We start from the raw sequence: 9202 nt of genomic DNA on the forward strand, positions 1-9202 counted from the left end.
CTTCAGACATTCTTCAGCGGTATCTTATAAGGTGAATGTTGCCCTTGTTTTAAAGTGTGGAATAATTTGCACGTGTCACTTCTGAGTTGCTTTTTGAGGCTGTTTGTTAAGTGAAGCTAGCCTAATAGGTGCAACTCGTGTATGGCTTTCCAAAGTAATTCTTGCAATAACAGATACCTTGCAAGATATGCCAGCAGTTTCTGAACTTCGAGCTGGACCTCAGGATGCTGGTAAATGTTTTATCAAAGAGCATACAGAGCTGCTCTTGTGCTGCTGTTGTGATCAGAGGCTCTCCAGTCAGTCTTCGACGTCTTTAGGGTTCCTTAGCTATGCAGCATGTTTCTGTTTCCCCAGCCTGAGTCATGGGTTGGGTTAAACCTATCAAACATTGCAGTACTTGCATATTATTTTAAGTTTGAGGTACGTGTGGAGACGCAATTTTTAATCAAGGGAGGAGGGAGGGAATGTGTATGTGTAAGTGAGAGTTGTTTTGAAGCCTAAATGACTGGGAGAGGGAGCTACTGAAGTTTAAACACTTCTGAATTACTATTTTGCATGTAGAATCTGGAAGAAGATGCTCAGAGTTATCACTATGTAGAGCTCTGAATATATTTACAATAGTTTTAATATATATATTAATAAAAGTAGGAAAAGAATTATGCTCTGACTTGTTCAAAGTTGTAACCACATTTACTGCAAATGCAAGGAAATTATTACAGAAGATTTAAAATGGCAAATGTCTTTGATATCAATTTCTAATACTTTTTAGCTTTTAGTATTGAAATATATTTTAGTGCATGTAATTCTGCTCTAAGATGTTATTATACAATAGGACATTTTACTCAATTTGTATCTCATGTAATTCGGTTGTATTGCTTTTTTATAGGTAGTTTACCTACCTATTTTAAGTATGAGGAGAGTCTATTTCTGCTTTCATACCTTCAAGACAAGTGCAGTGAGAATAGTTATCTCACATTTCATTAATAACACTGTGTGATGTGCAGGGATCCCAATTATTTCAGTAGCAAAGCATGAGAGGGATGATACTTTTGGTCTTGTGTATCGGCAGACCTAGCAGAAAACAGTCTTGTTTGAGTATGTGTGTTTTAAACACCCTCCAATGAGAAGATGAAACTTAGGACGAGTGCCAGGAGTGTCCACAGAACAGACCTGCACTTACTGCACTTCAAGCTGAAATAAGAAAATGTAGGAACTTGTTATGGTTCTTGAACCAACTAGTTGTTAAACATAGGGGAGTGAGATTCAATTTAAAATCTTCAGAGTAGAGAATTCTACATACATGCAACTACATGGTAAGAATGACTAGAGAATAAATGGATTTGTCTGATACTGTAAAGTCTCACTAAGACTTATTTCCCTGTTAAAAAGTGGGTATTTGAAAAAAGAAGCTGTTGTATTTTCCAGTTTGTTTAAAATGTTCTGCTTGTTTACTGTCTCTTTATTTTTTAGGTTACTATTACAATATTAAAATGCAGATGAAGACAGGCTTGTGCAGAATCCTTCTGCTGCCTTATGAGTACATAAAGGAAAGATCCTAAACCAAGTTTTAGTATAAGGTATGTATTAGGATATTTAGCTTTTTTCAGCAATTACTGAAATTAGGAATCTACCTTTTGTTCACATTTGCCATTTGATTATATACTTGAGCTAATACTTGCTTTCAGATAATAACGTCTGTTCTTTGCATAGTTCCTGTCATACATTAATGTTTTCGAAGTACTTGAAGTATGTGTACACAGCCTTTTGCAGACAGCTCAAAATCTGGCTAGCCCTAATGCCTCTTATCCCCAAAAGCCATATGCTACACTAATGCAGCTATGCCCAAGCTAATGGATTTTCTTGATGCCTTGCGTTGAGAATCCAGTTTGTATGAACACCATTGTAGTTTCCAGATCTGAACCATCTTTGGGATTAGCAGGGAGGCACTGTGGGAAGAATCTGACTCTTGGTCTGAAAAGCTGTTTACTCTGTAAAACCTGGGATGGAATTCAGTTGCGTTGCACATAGGGATTTAGTGAAATCTACCCTAGGTGTTGGCAGCGTCTGTGTGGGACTGACAGATACAAGTTTTAATAGGAGATTGATACAATTTGGTTTAGTAGTTCTAAATTTCCAAAACATCAGTTACTTTCATAAAGTACAAATCATTTGAAATACTGATGGGATTTAATTTAGATTTGCAAGTTGTACTGATACAATGAGGAATTTGGGTAAGCTCTCTTTTGTGTTCATGTTTGGCCTAGTGATCATCATATGAGAGCTGTCTCTATTTCTCTATTTACTGTTAACACATCTATAATCAAGGTATAGTCTGTAATACTCAGTACATCCTTCTTTGCTATCAGAAGGGTTCTTTTCTTCATTTTTTACCGATTTCCAAGTCAGCTGGCAAATTAAGTGTGGGAAGCAGTAAAACCTGCGAGAAGTATAAACATTGCAGGGTCCTTATTCATTCTATAGAAAAGCATAGGAAGAAAAGGGCAAAAATGAGAAAGATTTTTTTGTGCAATAATATATCTCAAACTGTACTGTGAATTACAACTAATAGTGGAAAATTTTGTATGTGGTCTTTGATTCTCAATACGAAATAATTCCAGATTACTACCTGAGAGAGGTAGAATTAGATAATTACGCTCCCCACAGAAGCTCTGTCTCCTTTTTGTACCTCTTTCTACCTGCAGTATCTTGTTATATCTGTCACTTAAGTAGCACTGCTCTGTAAATGATTTTTCAGTTTCCTCCATGTGTGGCTCAGATAAAGAGTTGGAGCTCTCCTCCCTAGTGTTCAGGTGCACCCCAGTAACTTGCTGCATGCCCGAGTGCCTGCTGCTGGCTACTGGAAGTCACGTTGTCTCTCCTGAGCCCTGTAGTACTAACTCCCATCTCACCCCTGCAGTGGAAACTGGGGGCACATACTTCTTACCCATTAAAGATGGTGGTGCTGAGGAGCCAGGATAACTGGCAGGCGCTATGGGTTTGCTTTGCTCATTGCTAAGGGGTTCCTTGTTATTTTCTAGTTGCTGCAAAATTGTAATATAACAAAACTAAAAACATTGATTCACAAGGTCTAAAGCAGACAATACAGCTAAAACTCCCCCTTACCCCCCTGCAAACAATGAAGTGGTAGTAGGAAAAGCACTTGATTTATGTATACTAAGTTTAAATCATGAGAGGTCTTTCTGTCCAGCTGACCATTTGTCTCGACCGAGTAGCTGTTAGGAATTCAATGGTTTTGCTGATCCCTACATATCAGACTGCAGCCGTGCAAAAGAGCTATTTGAGAGCCTCCACGGAGAAGGTTAGCTTAGTCATTGTTTGGCAAGCTTCCCGGGAGTGACAGAATTTTTCTCCCCTCACTTCTTCTGTTTCCTTCCTGTGAAGGGAAGAGAGGATGGCCAGGGTGACTTGCAGATACAAGTGTTTCTTTGATGAGCTAAATAATGACTCTTTGTCTCAATGGAGTAATAAAATCCTTTCCTCCTTTCCCCCACTATTCATTTGCATGTGCACACTTCATGTTACAGTCCCAGACTGTAGTGTGAACCTGCCTAGCAAACCCCAACACCCTACTTAAATTGCAATAAAAGTTGAGAAAAGATGAGATTGAAATGTGACTGGATTGGATTGTACCTGGGACATACTGTGCAAATGCAAACTGTACGACTTTGCAAAAGACTGTGGGAGAGTGAGCCAAGTCAGTCAAAATTACACCTGCTCAGTTTGGTCTTTCTCAACCTTTCGATGAGCAACGTTTTGAAGAGATGAATGCTGGCTTCAATATAGGTGTCATTACTTTACCTTCTTCAACTTTAGAAATAAATTTGCATACAGTTTTGTTATACCAGAAAGTCTACTGGGCTCTGATTTAATTTTTAGTGAAGTTAAAATGTTCTGTCAGTCTTTCTGCTGCTGAAATACCTAAAATGTAGTAGAGAATTCTAGACAACTGCTTGACAGTGCTATTTAGAAAAGCATAAGCATTTCCCACCTATTGATCTATCCGACTGTATTTGCTAGTATTTTTGCAAGTTTCTCTCTAGTTTGCTATTTGCTGCAGATCAGTTACAGAAATACTTTCTCAGGCAGTTTTTTTTTTTTTTTTAATCACCGAGTATCTCTTGTAACTCTTCACCCTGAATCTTACTTCCTGAAAATGTTGTTCTACCTTGCATTAGGTTTTAATGAAAGCTACTGGTGGCTGTACGGCCTTGAAAACGGAAGATAACTTTCTGCTATACCACGAGATTGTGTGCAAAAATTTGTTCTTCAAGTCAGAATTAAAAGAACCGTCTGGGGTGAGAATATATGTTTTTAGTCATAGAACATATACAGCAGCTGGGATTTTTGTGATGAAACCTGTGTCCTGGGTACTAGATTAGCAATCCATTTGAGTTTGTTTGCCTTATTTGTCTGTGCAACATCTGTGTTTTTTCCTTCATTGTTCTCTATGCCCTTGGACACTCAAGTAATCCTATTATCCACTAAAACTGTAATTAAATCTGTGGCGCCTAGCTGAACAGCAGAGGGGGATGAATTCATAAGTCTCACTTAAGCTGTATTTTTTTTTTTTTTGGACAGTTTTAGTAGTCCTGCAGACCTGAGCAAATAGGGCCAAAGAATTATTTGGGAAATGTAAAATGATGGGAGAGTAATCATCAGCATGGAGACTTATCAGTACCGATCTGTTTACCTGGTTTGCTCCCCCCACCAACCACCCTAGATTGAAAAAGAAGCACTGGGAAAATCTCATGATATTCAAGATACCTTTTCCTCTCTGAGGAGGAGACAAGTTACATTTACAACAACGGTGGTGATATCCAGGGTTAAGCAAAGTCAAGCATTTTATAACAAAACTGATGTGAGACAACTTTGATGTCTAACTTAGGTTTTGACTCCTGCTACAGTCTAGACTGTACTAGTAGGTTGCTTTAATTTTCAGGTCTTCAGTACTGGTTTCTGGGAAATGGCATTGTTAAAAGGATTTAAATTAGTACATGCTACAACTGGAGTCAAGGTAAATGATGCATTAAAATACTGTTTCTAGGTTAAATTTTTTTTGATTAATAAACATTATTGGAGGTACGTAAGAAAATATTTTAAAGCACTAATATATAACAAAAGAAGAGAAAGTACAGTGCTTCTTGTATTTAAACAAAAAAACAATACTCTGGATTTTGTTTAAGCTGCAGTACCAAGTTTAAAATGGAACAGTAATAGTAGTTACTCAGTGAATTTAGAAGAACTCTGAGATGATGTTAACCAACTGGGACATTAAAGCTGCAGTGAGATTTCACTCTCTATGCAGTTAAGTTTCATACTTGCATGTTATGATAAAAATGATGCTTTTTGTCTTAATGTGGCCAAAGAAAAGACGAACAATGAAAAACAATGAAATGAAAATTAATTTTGATGCATAAGATTTTAACACTGTACTGTAACATATCACCAGTGTAACTATATATTTTTTAGGGTTTCTGTTTCTAATAAAACTATTTCAAATTAATTTGTGAATTACAGGGTGTTTGTTTTGCCTTCTCCAAAATCTGAAAAGGCAGCCTACATGAATAGAGGGACTGTCAGCAACCTCATGAAGGTCAGCAAAGGGAAATGTAAAGCCCTACACTGGGGACAGCGTAACTTCGTGCAGTAATGTAGTCTGGGCCCAGACGGGCTAGGAAGCAGCTTTGCAGAAAAGGATCTGGGTGTCCTGATGGAGAGCAAGTTGAAGGTGGCCAACCATGTCATGGGCAGTATTAGCAAGAGTGTAGCCAAGCAGGTTTAAGGGAAGTGATCTTTCCTCTCTTCTCGTCACTTCTGAGACTGCAGCTGGAGCACTGTGTCCAGTGTTGGGCTCTTTGGGACAAGAAGGGTGTATGGAAGTGAGTCCAGTGGAGGCGACTGAGATGACAATGGGCTGGAGCATATCACCTAAGTGGGGAGAGAGAGCTGCGTCTAGTTCAGTTTGTAAAACAGAAAGGTGGGCATGGGTGGGAAAATCTTACCGCTGTCTTCTACTACCTAATGGGAGGGTGTAGAGAAGAGGAAGCCAGGCTCATCTTGGAGGTGCTCAGACAGGGTAAAGGGTGACAAGATGCAAATTGAAACAAGGGAAATTCTGCTCTTAGGAGAGCATGTGGGGACTGCAACAAGTTACTTGGAGAGTTTGTGGAACTTCCACTCAAAGCTCAACAAGCCCCTGCATAACCTGAAGGTAGCACTGATATCCTTCAGGAGGTTCTCTCCAAACTTTTTTTATGAATATGTACACTGGGAATGAGGAAGTCTTCTACAATTTTCTGTGTATTCAGGATACAGAGAAGGCAGAGTTATTGAATGCTGCCTTTGCTTCAGTCTTCACTGCTAAGGCCAGCCCTCAGGAATTCCAGACCCTGGAGACAAGAGAGGAAGTCTGGAGAAAGGAAGACTCTCCCTTGGTGGAGGAGGATCAGGTTAGAGATCTTTTGTCCAAACTTGACATCCATAAATCCATGGGCCCTGACGGGATGCATCTGCAAGTGCTGCGGGAGCTGGCGGATGTTATTGCTAGGCCACTCTCCACCATCTTGGAAAGGTCCTGGAGATCAGGAGAGGTGCCTGAGGACTGGAAGAAAGCCAATGTCACCCCAGTCTTCCAGAAGGGCAAGAAGGAGGAGCCAGGAAACAACAGGCCTGTCAGCCTCACCTCCATCCCTGGAAAGGTGATGGAACAGCTCCTCCTGGAGGTCATCACTAAGCATGTGGAGGACAAGAAGGTGATCAGGAGTAGTCAGCACGGATTCACCAAAGGGAAATCATGCTTGACCAATCTGATAGCCTTCTATGACGGAATGACTGGCTGGGTAGATGAAGGGAGAGCAGTGGATGTTGCCTGCCTGGACTTGAGCAAGGCTTTGGACACTGTCTCCCATCACATCCTCCTAGGTAAGCTCAGGAAGTGTGGGTTGGAGGAGTGGCCAGTGAGGTGGCTTGAGAACTGGCTGGATGGCCGAGCTCAGAGGGTTGTGGTGAATGGCGCAGAGTCAAGTTGGAGGCCTGTGGCTAGCGGTGTCCCCCAGGGGTCAGTCCTGGGTCCAGTCTTGTTCAATGTATTCATCAATGACCTGGAGGAAGGGACAGCGTGCACCCTCAGCAAGTTGGCTGATGATACTAAACTGGGGGGCCAGGGGGTGACTGACACACCAGAAGGTTGTGCTGCCATTCAGAGGGAGCTGGAGAGGCTGGAGAGGTGGGCGGAGAGGAACCTCCTGAAGGTCAACCAAGGCAAGTGCAGGGTCCTGCCCCTGGGGAGGAATAACCCCATGCACCAGTACAGGCTGGGGGTTCACCTGCTGGAAAGCAGCTCTGCAGAGGACGTGGGAGTCCTGGTGGACAACAAGTTAAGCGTGAGCCAGCAGTGTGCCCTTGTGGCCAAGAAGGCCAATGGTCTCCTGGGGTGCATTAGGCAGAGTGTTGCCAGCAGGTGGAGGGAGGGGATCCTGCCCCTCTACTCAGCCCCTGTGAGGCCTCACCTGGAGTGCTGTGTCCAATTCTGGGCTCCCCAGTACAAGAGAGACATGGCACTCCTGGAGAAAGTCCAGTGGAGGGCTACAAAGATGATTAGAGGGCTGGAGCCCCTCTCCTCTGAAGAAAGACTGCAAGAGCTGGGCCTGTTTAGCCTGGAGAAGAGAAGACTGAGAGGGGATCTCATCAATGTGTACAAATATCTGAAGGGGGAGTGTCAAGAGGATGAGGCCAGCCTCTTCTCCGTGGTGCCCAGCAACAGGACAAGAGGCAACGGGCAGAAACTGAACCACAGGAAGTTCCATCTGAACCTGAGAAAAAACTTCTTCACTGTGAGGGTGACTGAGCATTGGAACAGGTTGCCCAGAGAGGTGGTAGAGTCTCCTTCCCTGGAGACATTCAAAAGCCGTCTGGATGTGATCCTGGGCAATATGCTCTAGCTGCCCCTCCAGGCACTAGGTCATCTCTAGAGGTTCATTCTGACCTCACCCATTCTGTGTTTCATAGCAGTGCTGTAAAATACCTGAGCCTTTGAAGTCTCTCACTAAGGCAAAAAGAGCATTTGCAGTCAACGCTGAGCTAAGTGGAACAGTGACTGTCCTCTGTTCCTCACTTATTGCTGCCCCCTCCCCTTTTTTTTTCCCAGGAGGTTTTTTTTTTTTCCCCCCCACCCTTCTTTCCTTGTTGTCAGCATGTTCTGCTTTTTTTTGGTAAGAAAAGGAAGGAAGAGGTAAAGTCTCTCTTTTTTTTTTCCCCCCCCTTAATTTTCACTGCTAACTCAGTCCTCTTTAAATGTGTACTTCATGCTGTCTGGACCACTGATGTCTTTCTTTTGTCTGTTTTTTCATAATTTTTTCCCTAAGCTGTTTGGTTGGGGGGGGGGGTGGTGGAAATCAGTGATTATAGGCAGGTTCAGGATCCAAAAAACATTTTCCTCTGTATGAAGGACATCATAAAGGAAAACTATACCTTGGCACAGTGGCAGGATTCACAGCTTGCCATTCATGCCCATACTGCACCTGCAGCTTAAAAAAAAAGGTGTTCTTCATAGTTCTTTCACATTCTGGGCTATAAAGAATAAGACCTCATTACAGCACTCTCTCCAGAAGGAAGAGCTAACCCCCACCCCCTGCTTCCCAGTCCTGCACGTGTTCCTGCGGCATGGTGCAACAATAGAGCCTACTTTTTTTGAAAGACCCTATGGGATTTCAACAGCTATCTGTACTCTGGGGTAGTTGCCTAAGGCCATTATCAACATTTATAAGCTGAGATCATCCCTGTATCTTTCCTAAAAAAGTGACACTGAAGTACCTGCATGATGCCATTCCTACAGCAGCTCCATCTATGCTCCCATGATAGACAGACAGCTGTCTGGACGACTGACCCAAGGGGAAGAGATTTTATACTGGATATTTTCCAATACTTTAAGGAAAGGGAGATGTTGAAATCAGAACCATGAAAGTTGGAAACAGCCGTTTTAAAATCATTAGTACAGCTAGAAGACTGATTTTTGTGTCCCTTCTCAGTATTTCACCTTACTGAAAACATCTACAACACTAATGGAGCAGGATTGATATTAACATAGCAGAAAAAGATCCATTCCTAGAATGCCCAAGACTTATCTTAAAGATAATATCATAAAGTAGTTTGGCCCAAAGTCTAAAAAATAAATAAATAAAAA

The 9202-nt window shown here is 41.8% G+C and overlaps 1 protein-coding gene across 4 annotated transcripts in view; it reads left to right on the forward strand.

The window, feature by feature from the left end:
- PSPC1 (paraspeckle component 1) overlaps positions 1-5524 on the forward strand; it is a 63584-nt gene extending 58060 nt beyond the window's left edge. For 3 of the 4 annotated variants that reach the window (XR_011138703.1, XR_011138701.1, XR_011138704.1), the window contains 2 exons: positions 1471-1577; positions 4197-5524. The gene's annotated coding sequence lies outside the window, so the exon portion shown is untranslated. The remainder of the gene's footprint in view (positions 1-1470; positions 1578-4196) is intronic. The other variant, XR_011138702.1, reaches the window with a different exon arrangement.
- Positions 5525-9202: the final 3678 nt, after the last annotated feature.

Source organism: Struthio camelus, chromosome 1 (assembly GCF_040807025.1).
Source record: "Struthio camelus isolate bStrCam1 chromosome 1, bStrCam1.hap1, whole genome shotgun sequence".
NCBI lineage: Eukaryota > Metazoa > Chordata > Aves > Struthioniformes > Struthionidae > Struthio > Struthio camelus.